Source organism: Bos grunniens, chromosome 14, assembly GCF_055505025.1.
Source record: "Bos grunniens cultivar Pamir isolate PY7600 chromosome 14, Bosgru_T2T1.0, whole genome shotgun sequence".
Classification (NCBI taxonomy): domain Eukaryota; kingdom Metazoa; phylum Chordata; class Mammalia; order Artiodactyla; family Bovidae; genus Bos; species Bos grunniens.
In genome coordinates, this window is record NC_141178.1 from 23,914,434 (window position 1) to 23,927,050 (window position 12,617).

Below are 12,617 nucleotides of genomic sequence, written 5' to 3' on the forward strand. Positions count from 1 at the left end.
ACTCATCACAAAGAACAAAATGGAAATTTTTTTTTTTTTTTTTAATGCCCAAAGAAAAGATCTCTTCCAATCTTTTGTGAAAGCCATAACTGAAAAGAGAATTATTACACAAAGGAAATGGAAGAGAGGTAAGTGCTGTGATAGTTCAGAAAAGTAGCAGAGAGAGTTGGAGTTGCTCTGACCCAGGAAGCACAAGAGAACCATACATGCTATGAAGACCAGGGTCTCAAGAAAATGGAAAAGTTTCTTTCATTCCAGGTGGCAAGATAAAGATCCTGGCCTTCAAGGACCCAGGTCTTCCTGGACACTGATTCGCTGAACAGTAACCGGTATAGATCAGTGAAAAGTAACAACCTTCAAAGGCTGTATTGTACTGTGTTAGCCAAAAAGTTCATTTGGGCTTTTCTGTATGTTTTGGCCAACCCAAAACATACAACATTCGGAACTGTTGCAGAATTCTCCTGTAGGCAGAGTTCAAGGAGTATCTATGGCTCCATTTCTTGTTAGCCTACAGAGTGGGAGCTTTGGTTGAATTAAGTTACTCAAAGGCAAAATTTCCTGCACAGATGTATTTTGGGAATAAATATCAGCTATTACATATTTCAAGTGTTTTGAGTTTTTCACAACATCAAAAAGGAAATTTAGTAATGTTTTAGGAAATGTTAGGAATTGTTTTTTAGTAAAGTTTTGCTTATTATTTCAAAAAATACAGCAAAGTATAATGAAATAAATAAGACATAATTTCACAATCCAGAGATCACCATGTCAGAATTCTGGTTTATTTTTCTTTCATTCTTTCTATTATCTATCTACTAGACTAAAATTTTCTAAATGCTTTTTCATGGAAAATGGAACATTTATATAATTGTAATCACTGTCATCTATTTCTACTACATGTTGTATCTTCCTGGTTAAAAAACACATTTAAAATTAACTTCACAACCATATGTAGAACAACTACCTAGAGTTAGCTTTATATATATAAATAGTTTTAATGCCAGCACTTTTTGACTCACATTTCATCATTCTTGAGGGATTTTTTTTTCCCCTAGCGATCATCCTTTTGTTCTATAGCACATCTTCAAGCAGATTATGTAAGCAATGTTGGCAACCAGTTAATTTTATAGGAAGCAGCACAGCATGGTGGTTTTTAAAAATATGCATAGTTTTTGAGATCATATAGCTTAGGCTTTGAATTTCTACAATAAATGATCTTGTGACTGACTTTAGGAAATTTATTTCACATGTCTGAGACATAAAAATAACTATCTCCTAAGGTAATTACAGTTGCTCCATCGTGCCCATGAGGCTCCTCTGACTATGAAATTCTCCAGGCAAGAATACTGGAGTGGGTAGCCATTCCCTTCTCCATGGGATCTTCCCCACACAGGGATCGAATCTGGGTCTCTTGCATTGCAGGCAGATTCTTTACTGCCTGAACCACCAGGGAAACCAAGGTAACTGTGGTGTGCTGTGCTTAGTCACTCAGTTGTGTCCAACTCTTTGTGACCCCATGGACTGTAGCCCGTCAGGGTTCTCTGTTCCTGGGATTCTCCAGGCAAGAATACTGGAGTGGGTTGCCATTCCCTCCTCTAGGGGATCTTCCCAACCCAGGGATCGAATCCAGGTCTCCCGCATTGCAGGTGGATTCTTTACTGTCTGAGCCACCAGGGAAGCCAAAGTAATGATAAGGATTAGATAAAACAATCTCTTATCTGTTAACCAATAAACTGTACTGGAAACATAAACTTTCAGTGAATAGTTATTGTTCACTCACTAAGTGGTGTTCGTCTCTTTGTGACCCCATAAACTGCAGCACGCCAGGCTTTTCTGTCATTCACTATCTCCCAGACTTTGCTCAAACTCATTTCCATTGATTCAGTGATGCCACCCAACGATCTCATCCTCTGTTTTCCCCTTCTCCTTTGGCCGTCAATCTTTCCCAGCATCAGGGTCTTTTCCAGTGAGTCGGCTCTTCTTATCAGGTGGCCCAAATATTGGAACCTTAGCTTCAGCATCAGTCCTTCCAATGAATGTTCAGGGTTGATTTCCCTTAGAATTGACTGGTTTGGTCTCCTTGCTGTTGAAGGAAATCTTGAGTATTCTCCAGCCCCACAGTTCAAAAGCATCAATTCTTCAGCACTCAGCCTTCTTAATGGTTCAGCTCTCACGTCCATACATGACTACTGGAAAAAACATACCTTTAACTACACAGACGTTTGTCAACAAAATGATGTCTCTCCTTTTTAACATGCTGTCTAGGTTTGTCATAGCTTTTCTTCCAAGGAGCAAGCGTCTTTTAATTTCATGGCTGCAGTCACTGTTTGCAGTGATTTTGGAGCCCAGGAAAATAAAATTTGCCACTGTTTCAAAATTTCTCCCCATCTATTTGCCATGACGGGACTGGATGCCATGATCTTAGTTTTTTGAATGTTGAATTTTAGGCCAGCTTTTTCATTCTCCTCTTTCAACTTCATCAAGAGGCTCTTTAGTTCCTATTCACTTTCTGCCATTAAAGTGGTCTTATCGGCATATCTGAGGTTGTTGATATTTCTCCCAGCAATCTTGATTCCAACTTGTGAGTCATCCAGCCCAGGCTTTCACATGATGTACCCTGCATGTAAGTTAAATAAGCAGGGTGACAATATACAGCCTTGATATACTGCTTTCCAAATTTTGAACCAATCCATTGTTCCATGTCTGTTCCACTGTTCCAGGTTGCTTCTTAACCTGCGTACAGGTTTCTCAGGAGACAGGTAAGATGGTCTGGTATTCCCATCTCTTTAAGAATTTTCCATAGTTTATTGAATAGTAGTTGGTACTATTCCAGGAGAAAGTATTCCCTTATAGGCTATGTTGAAGAGTTAGTCCTAGTCAGCAAAATTTGGTCCTATGTTACCCTCAAACGTCATCTACAGCTCATTAAGTCAAGTGTGGATTCTGTACATAATGGCAGTTAATCCATATGCTGATATGAAATAATAAAAACAATGGATCCAACAACAGCTAGTTGGACTAAGCATATTGTCTTTCTTGGGTATTTGACATAGATGATCTTGTAGACAGAAATGTACTTTTAGGCTATGGACGGAATGGATGCCTTTTAGGCTAAACACAGATGATGTCAGACGGAAAACTGAACCCACATGAAATGAATGGGAAGTTGGTAACTGTTTTGCTACCTTTTTTTCTTAAAAAAAAAAAAAAAGACTGTTTTGTTTAAAACAAAACAATAATAGCATATGTATTATTAATGTTTTAAGTCTCACAAGCAATGTATGAGATTTCCCGTTGCTCCATATCCCTGCCAGCTTTTGCTGTTGATAGTGTTCCAAATTTTGGCCATTCCTGTAGATGTGTAGTGATATCTTGCCACTGTTTTAATTTTCATTTCTCTGATGAAATATGGTGTGGGGTTTATTTTCATATGCTTATTTGCCATCTGTAAGTCTTTGAGGAGGTGTTTGTTAAGATCTTTGGCCTATTTTTTTAATTTTTGTTAATTCGTTTGTTTTTGTTGTGTTGTTATATTTTAAGAGATCTTTGTGTAATTTGGATAATATTTCTTTATTCGATGTGTATTTTGCAAATATATTCTTCCACCCTGTGATTTGTCTTTTCATTCTCTTGGCATTGTCTTTCACAGAGCAGAAGTTCTTAATTTTAATGAAATCCAGCTTATTAATTATTCCTTTTGTAGATCATGCATTTGATGTTGTATCTAAAAAGACAACCCCAAACCCAAGGTCATCTAGGTTTTTTCCTATGTTATCTTTCAGTAGTTTTACAGTTTTGCATTTTACAATTAGTTAGATGATCCATTTAAGTTACTTATTTTGTGAAGGGCAGATGTTGTTTAAAAAGATTAATAAAATGGGCAAAAAAAAAAAAAACATAGCAATGTTAATCAAGTAAAAGAATATATAGAGCAAGAACATTGGAATGAAAGAGAGAATATTATAAAAAAACTTTTATAGGTATTAAACCTATAATAAAGGATTATGAACACCTTTAAGCTAGCATTCAATATTTGGAACAAGGAACAAATTTCTTGATAAATGTAACTTACCAAAACTCAGGAATGGATAGAATATCTGTATAGCTTTATATCTATTAATTGACTTTGATAATAAGAAAGCTTTCCACAAGGAAAATTCTAGACCCAGATCATTACAAATGATATGAATCTTACACACATTCTTTTGGTAAATAGATAAGGAGAGAAAAATTCCCAATTCATTTTTTTGAGGCTATCCTACTTATGATATCCTGACAAAGACATTACAATATAGGTATATTACAGACAAATATACCTGGATCCCCAAAACCTCCAACAAAATACAAGAAAATTGATTCTAGTAACATAAAAAGGAATAACATTTTTGTGAATGTCATCCAAGGAATAAAGTCTTGATCCAGCTTTCAAAAGATCAGTCAATGTACTTAACAATTCAGAATAAAATTTTTAAAATCAATAAAATTCAGTAACTCTTTATTATAAACATTTTCAAAATTGAAGAAGAGAAGGAACTACTTTATTGTGATAAAGGGCATCATGAAGAACCTACAGCTCATATCATACCTCATGGTATGTTTAATGATATACCATTGGAAAAAACGCTGATGCTGGGAAAGACTGAGGACAGGAGAAGCGAGTGACAGAGGACGAGATGATTGGATGGCATCACTGATTCAATAGATGTGAGTCTGAGCAAACTCTGGGAGATAGTGAAGAACAGGGAAGCCTGGTGTGCTACAGTCCATGGAGTTGCAAAATGTCAGACATGACTGAGCGACTGAACAACAACAAGTAATATACCTAAGGGTATACTTTATCCAAAATTGAGGAAAAAAAACAAAAATGTCTTCTATTTATCACTGTAATTCAATTTCTAGCCACAGCAATATGGAAAGAAAAAATAAGGCCTGTTTATTGGAAAGAAAGAATTAAATCTGCCTTTATTTGCAGATGGTAGGATGTTCTACATATAAAATCCCAAGTAATCTATTAAAAAGCTACTAAGAACTAATATGTGTTTGGGTTCCCTAGTAGCTCAGATGGTAAAGCATCTGCTTGCAATGCAGGAGACCCAAGTTTGATCCCTGGGTTGGGAAGATTCCCTGGAGAAGGAAATGGCAACTCACTCCAGTATTCTTGCCTGGAGAATTCCATGGACAGTGGAGCCTGAGGGGCTACAGTCCATGGGGTCGCAAAGAGTCGCACATGACTGGGTGACTAACACATACATACATAAGAACTAAAAGAAACTATATCTCTATGTGTCAATACTATCAACAAACATTTGAAAATGAAATTAAAATAGCAAAATTCCCTGGTGACTCTGACAGTAAAGCAGGAGACTCAGGTTTGAGCCCTGGGTTGATAAGATCCCATGGAGAAGGGAATGGCTACCCACTCCAGTATTCTTGCCTGGAGAATTCTATGAACGGAGGAGCCTGGCAGGCTATAGTCCACGGGGTCACAAAGAGTTGGACATGACTCAGAGACTAACACTTTCACTATTTACAACATTAAAAAATCATACAGCCTTAGAGTTTGGGGGCAGTCAGTATATAAAAAGTACTAACCCTAAAAGGAAACCAATTTATTTTTAATAGCCTCTGGAAGTGGAAGAAAGAACTTGATTACTTCTATAGCTACAACAGGGAATGCCTTGAAAAATCCTCTCACCACACTGGTTCCTCTATTGCAGAAGAGTTTGCACTACAATCAGAATACAAGGCTTTCTCTTAGTGCTGAATGGGTCAAAATGATGCTGATCTTCAGAAGAAGGTGCAAGTCCAGGATATGGGCCTTTTAACCTCATGATCAAGCCTCATCTCCACATTTGTTCTCTGAATTAAAAAATGTCAAGATCAGTTCCTTTTCCCGCAAATCTGGGATGATGCTCTGTAGAGAGTCATGTCATCTTTCATTTCCTTGTTCATTAACCCATATTTATTTGAAGCTACTTTGTGCCTAGGCACTGTGCAAGTGTGGGAGATATTATCTGAAACAAGACATACCCCTTTTCTCAACTGAAGTATCAGATGAGAAAGTAGTCAACAGCAACCAGTAAGTATTAGAGAGGAATGAGTACAACATGATAACACTCACTCTAGGAAGAACATCCAGTCCAACTCTGGGAGGTGGGAATGGGGTGTCAGTGATTCTAGAAAGATGGTGGGAAGTGGGTAAATGAAGCAAATTCATCTGCCCTGTGTAGATTTTTCTCTGTTGGCATAGTGTACTGGTTATTTAGGAAGGAGTCTCTTCTCACTGAGAGGCATAAAGTAGCCTCTTTAAATAAATATGGGTTAATGAACAAGTTTCTTACCCTAGAAGCTTTAAAACAGCACAATTTTAATAGTAAAAAAAACAAAATTTTCACCAAATATTTCCCTTCTTACTGACTTCTTTGTTAAAAATTTGAAATAAAATAATGTCTTACTGATGTTCCATTTTTGCTTACTTGCTTACTTCTCTATTTTGTTCCCTTGACCTCCTGTCCTATTAAATATGCATCATTTTGGTGCTTCATGAACTGTTTGCTCAACAGTACGTGGTAAAAGCAAAAAGTACACAAAACAATATCATAATTGCCCTTTGTGACTGATATCTTCCTAGCCTCTCTTAAAGTAAGTACTTATGCTGTCCTTTTTCATAAATGGAAGTTCTTTCAAGCACAAGTCATTGAGATCTGAGAAAAATTTATAATGTTTATTACTTATTCCAAACCATGCTTCTTCCTCCAAATGATTACACATCAAATCTTGTTTTAGCAGAATTCAAAACCTTTTCTGAATTATAATGCTGAGCAGTAAAAACTTCATCTCTGCCTGAAGAAGATAGCTGCTATAAAAATTTCACCATTCTTTAGGAGAGGATGAGCATTAAATAACACACCTATCCATGGAACATTCATTTATTCTAGGTGCTGAAATTGTTCTGGTAACATTGTGGTCAACAAAGTAGACAAAATCCTTGCTTTTTTGAAACATTCTAGCCAAGAGGGGCAACATTAAATAAATAACTGGGTAATAACTATATATATCCATAGATATATTCTTACATATATGAAATTTTTGTCTGAATCTATCTCCCATCTCCTGGATGTCTTCCCAAAGCAACTTAGTGCACCTATGATTTTCTGATCACCATATCCTCCTAGGAGAGTGTCATCAGTTGCTCAGAATAAAACCTGGGGGAGGATGACATAATCAAGAGACTTCTGGATTGGATGTTATGGTGCAGAACCAGAGAGTTGATCTCACCCTGAAAAAAGACAGTAAATTGTTCTGCTTTTCTATTAAATAAAGGTGAAACTGAATACCTTCTACAGTTTTGTGCTTATAGAGACAATGAAAAACATATCTGGCCAATAAATAGATGCATACCAGATGTCAGGGGCTGTCTTGAGTTGCTCCAGTAAGGAGGTCACCTTTGAAAAATCAACTGCAGTTGATGCAATCACCTAATTAAGCTTCTGAGAATCCTCTTTTTCTAGTATCCATATAGCTTGTGCATAAATGAAGGAGGTAAGTTAAATGTGGTGGGGGAGGGTGTGATTACATCACTACCCCTGCAACTTACATTTGTAAGTTGCAAGTTCAGTGGTAACACTTTTGTCTATGATTCCTGAAGCACTGTGATATTGCTTTGGCTCACTACTTATTAATTTGCTAGGGAGGTTGAGGCTTAGGTCTCTGGGGAGTATTTTGCTTTGCTTGTGTGTTATGAGGGGTGTGATTTTCTGCCTTGAAAACCTTCATGATAATGTAAAAGTTCATAACAGCTGCTGAGTATATGTATTCCAACTCTTCACTCAGGAAGGAAAATTAAGTACAGAATGTGTTTGTAGAATCACAGAGCCCCTAAGGACACTAAGAACAGAATTTCTACTTATCCTCTGCCAGTGGACCACAGTGGTGCTCTCGGTTAGAACTAGAATGCAGTAAGCCCCAGAAAGATCTGGGTATTTCCCTTTTCCGAAGATAGTCACTCTGGGAAATAATTGCAAGTCCTTTGGGGGGAAATGAGGGAAAAGAATTAAATATCTACTTGTGGAAGGGAACAAGATGGTGGAGGAATAGGTGGGCATGGAGTACATCTCTCTCCATGGATACATCAGGAATACACATTCAGACACCGACACAGTGCATGCAGAACACCAGCTGAGAGCAAACAGGAGTACCTGACCAGCGGAAAAGAATTTATAGAACCACGCAAAACTCGGTAGGAGGAAGGAACTGGGGGGAAAACAGGATTGTTAGTAGGACCAAACCTGCCTTCAGAGGGTGGGCGAACTGAAGCAGGGGTCTGATCCCCACAGCAGGGCAATTGTCTGAGTCAGAGGAGAAACATTTAAAGCTGAGAGTGAAACAGCTGATCTGTGGCAGCCTAAATGGAATGAGAATCAGACAGTTCTTGCTACAGCCATACATACCCCGGACAGGGACGCAGGTGTCCTGGAAGGTGCAGCAGCTGGGAGCTGGAGTTTAGGGATTGTGGATCAACCCCAGGGTGAGGGCTGCTGTTGACTGCAGAGAGATGGATAGAGGGGATGTGAGGGAGGAAACTGTGGTGGGAAATGCCTGTGGAGGAAAGCTGGGCAGCCATGGAAGCAAGGCAATACTGCTGAGTCATGCGTAGGGGGTAAGCCACCACCATAGCCTCTTTCTCCCCAAATGCAAGCATAGACCCCTGAACAGTAGAGAGGCTGCCCATCAAACATCTGACACACTGAACTACAGAGTAGAACCGCAGGTGGGGCAGGGGGCCCTCTATGTGCCTGACATGCTCAACAACGGAGAAGGGTCCCAGGCAAGGGAGCCATCTAAGGGCCTGAACGAGCAGAGCTACAGAGAAAGACTGACAAAAGAGGCCTGCTGATCACCAGCTACAAGAGGCTCGAAAAAAGACTCTGATAGGGCCAGAACTCCTGGGGTGGAGGCAGTCCCTGCACACTTGGTGCCGCCAGGGACCCCGCAAGCCAAGCAGCTGTGCCACCTTCACGCTCAACTGTTATTGGGGCAGGGCTGCCACAGGCAAAAAAGTCTTGCATCTATTCACATGGAGTTGCTTTGGTCAAGTCCAACTCTTTGCAATCCTATAGACTGTGGTCTGCCAGGCTCCTCTGTCAGGGGGGTTCTCCAGGCAAGAATACTGGAGCGTATTGGCCAACACTGGTTGCCATACCCTTCTAGAGCACTATATTTCCTGCTGCCCTAGCTGCCAACTCCCCTGAGTACCTGGTGCTGCCAGAACCCCTGTGACCCAAGAAGCTGCACCACTTCCACACTTGGCCCTCACAGGGGCAACCCAAGTCCTCCAGGGCAGCCTCAGGAGCAAACCCCAGTGGATCACCCACATAAAGAGGTGGAAATAAAACCACAGTTGAAACCCAGGGGCAATGTGGCTAAGGAAGAAGACCCCAAACCCTCCCACTAGCTATACAAGCTTCAGATTAAATCCACAAAATCAACTAGGCAGACTCTGTGTCTATGGAATATATGGAAGTAACCTAGATGTCCATTGACAGATGAATGGATAAAGAAATTGTGATACATATACACAATGGAATATTACTCAGCCATAAAGGGAATGCATTTGAGTCAGTCCTAATGAGGTGGATGAACCTAGAACCTATTATAAAGAGAGAAGTAAATCAGAAACAGAAAGATAAATATCGTATTCTAATGGATATGTATGGAATCTAGAAAAATGGTACTTAAAAATTTATTTTTAGGACAGCAGTGGAAAAACAGACATAGAGAATAGACTTACGGACATGGGGAGAGGGGAGTAGAAGGTGAGATGTATGGAAAGAGTAACATAGAAACTTACACTAAACCATTTGTAAAATATATAGCCAATGGGAATTTGCTGTATGGCTCAGGGAACTCAAACAGGGGCTCTTTATCAACCTAGAGGGGTGTGATGAGGAGGGAGATGGGAGGGAGGTTCATAAGGGAGGGGATATATGTATACCTATGGCTGATTACATCAAGGCTGTATATTGTCATCCTGCTTATTTAACTTATATGCAGAGTACATCATGAGAAACGCTGGACTGGAAGAAACACAAACTGGAATCAAGATTGCCAGGAGAAATATCAATAACCTCAGATATGCAGATGACACCACCCTTATGGCAGAAAGTGAAGAGGAACTCAAAAGCCTCTTGATGAAAATGAAAGAGGAGAGTGAAAAAGTTGGCTTAAAGCTCAACATTCAGAAAACGAAGATCATGGCATCTGGTCCCATCACTTCATGGGAAATAGGTGGGGAAACAGTGGAAACAGTGTCAGACTTTATTTTTTTGGGCTCCAAAATCACTGCAGATGGTGACTGTAGCCATGAAATTAAAAGACGCTTACTCCTTGGAAGGAAAGTTATGACCAACCTAGATAGCATGTTGAAAAGCAGAGATATTACTTTGCCAACAAATGTCCGCCTAGTCAAGGCTATGGTTTTTCCAGTGGTCACGTATGGATGAGAGTTGGACTGTGAATAAAGATGAGCACTGAAGAATTGATGCTTTTGAACTGTGGTGTTGGAGAAGACTCTTGAGAGTTCCTTGGACAGCAAGGAGATCCAACCAGTCTATCCTAAAGGAGATCAGTCCTGGGTGCTCATTGGAAGGACTGATGCTGAAGCTGAGACTCCAATACTTTGGCCAACTCATGTGAAGAGTTGACTCATTGGAAAAGACCCTAATGCTTGGAGGGACTGGGGGCAGGAGGAGAAGGGGACGACAGAGGATGAGATGGCTGGATGGCATCACTGACTCGATGGACATGAGTTTGAGTGAACTCTGGGAGTTGGTGATGGACAGGGAGGCCTGGTGTGCTGCGATTCATGGGGTTGCAAGAAGTTGGACACGACTGAGTGACTGAACTGAACTGATGGCTGATTCATGTTGAGGTTTGACAGAAAACAACAAAATTCTGTAAAGCAATTATCCTTCAATTAAAAAATAAATTAATTTAAAATATATGTGTGTATATATATCAGTTCAGTTCAGTTCAGTCGCTCAGTTGTGTCCCACTCTTTGTGACCCCATGAATCGCAGCACGCCAGTCCTCCCTGTCCATCACAAACTCCCAGAGTTCACTCAGACTCACGTCCATCGAGTCAGTGATGCCATCCAGCCATCTATCTCATCCTCTGTCGTCCCCTTCTCCTCCCGCCCCCCAATCCCTCCCAGCATCAGAGTCTTTTCCAATGAGTCAACTCTTTTTATGAGGTGGCCAAAGTACTGGAGTTTCAGCTTTAGCATCATATACAAAATATCTACTTGTGGTAGAGGATTCCTCTCTGAATGTAACCAGACTCCAGTATTCTAACTCAGGTCTGTAATTATGTGGAGAGCCATGATTTTCTATTTGATTTAAGTCAAGTCCATTTTCACCAGAGCACAAGCTACCTATAGATTAAGTACCTTAGTATGATACACAGGTATCCAGTCCAAAAGAGACCATGACTTTTCAGCCACTTCTAAAGATTTCTGTGGGACTTCTCTGGTGGCTCAATGGTAAAGAATCCACCTGCCAATGCAAGAGATCTGGGTTTGATCCCTGGGTTGAGAAGATCCCCTGTAGAAGGAAATGGCAACCCCCTCCAGTATTCTTGCCTGGAGAATCTCATGGACGGAGGAGCCTGGCGAACTACTCTTTCATGGGGTCCCAAAGAGTTGGGCATGAGTGAGCAACTAAACAACAACAAAATATCTCTTTTGGGTCACACTTTCTATGACCGTTTCAGCCTTGTTACCTGCTGTGATAATCACCCACATTGACTCTGGTGGTTAAGTTGGTTCTTGACCTCTTCCACATTGATTTTCCTTTATTTCCATTAAATCCTAGAAACCATTTCAATGTCAACGTCTCTTACCTTTTTTTGTGGCCAAAGAGGAGAGTCAAGGAAGCAATTAGTGTCTTGATGAGAAGTCTTCTGGTCCTTCTTGGGGACCAGTAGGGAATAGTTGAGCCAATCCTCTTTGATAATGCCATACAAACATTCCTATCTCCACAACCTCACATCCCCTTTATATTACGCACAGGAATTTCTAGCATCTCAACTCCATTTAGGATAGTCTCCACAAGACCAGGATTTAGATAACCAAGTGAACAAACCATTAGAACCTTTTCCAGCCATTCAAACTTGTACATCAAACACAAACCCTCTGATAAGAACCCCCATATTGATAATTTATGTCCCTCTTCCTTCCCTGGGCTAGCATCCTCAGAATACACAGACACACACACACACACACACACACATACACACACATTCCTTCCCCCGGATCTTGCTGGTATAATTTTTAATACAGCAAAATTTAGTATTATTTAAACACATGGCTCATTGCTATTAACTAAACTCTAGATCCTATTAATTTTTTCATTAATTTCCTCTTTCTTTTCCAGGACCCAATCCATGGTACAATACTGGATTTAGTTTTCATTTCTCTTTGGTCTCCTTCAGTTTGTGACAGTTTCTTAGTCTTTCCCTGTTTTTTTTATGATTGTCAGTTTTGAGGAATATTGTTCAGGTATTTTATAGACTGCTGCTCTGTTTAAGATTGCCTGATATTTTGTAGAATTCTAATTTGGGG

General features: G+C 39.9%; 1 long non-coding RNA gene across 1 annotated transcript in view; it reads left to right on the top strand.

The window, feature by feature from the left end:
• Positions 1 to 6,382, top strand: part of LOC147359192 (uncharacterized) — a 313,939-nt gene extending 307,557 nt beyond the window's left edge. The window contains exon 4 of the long non-coding RNA XR_015140614.1: positions 5,715 to 6,382. This is a non-coding gene — a long non-coding RNA (uncharacterized LOC147359192). The remainder of the gene's footprint in view (positions 1 to 5,714) is intronic.
• The last annotated feature ends 6,235 nt before the right edge of the window (positions 6,383 to 12,617 follow it).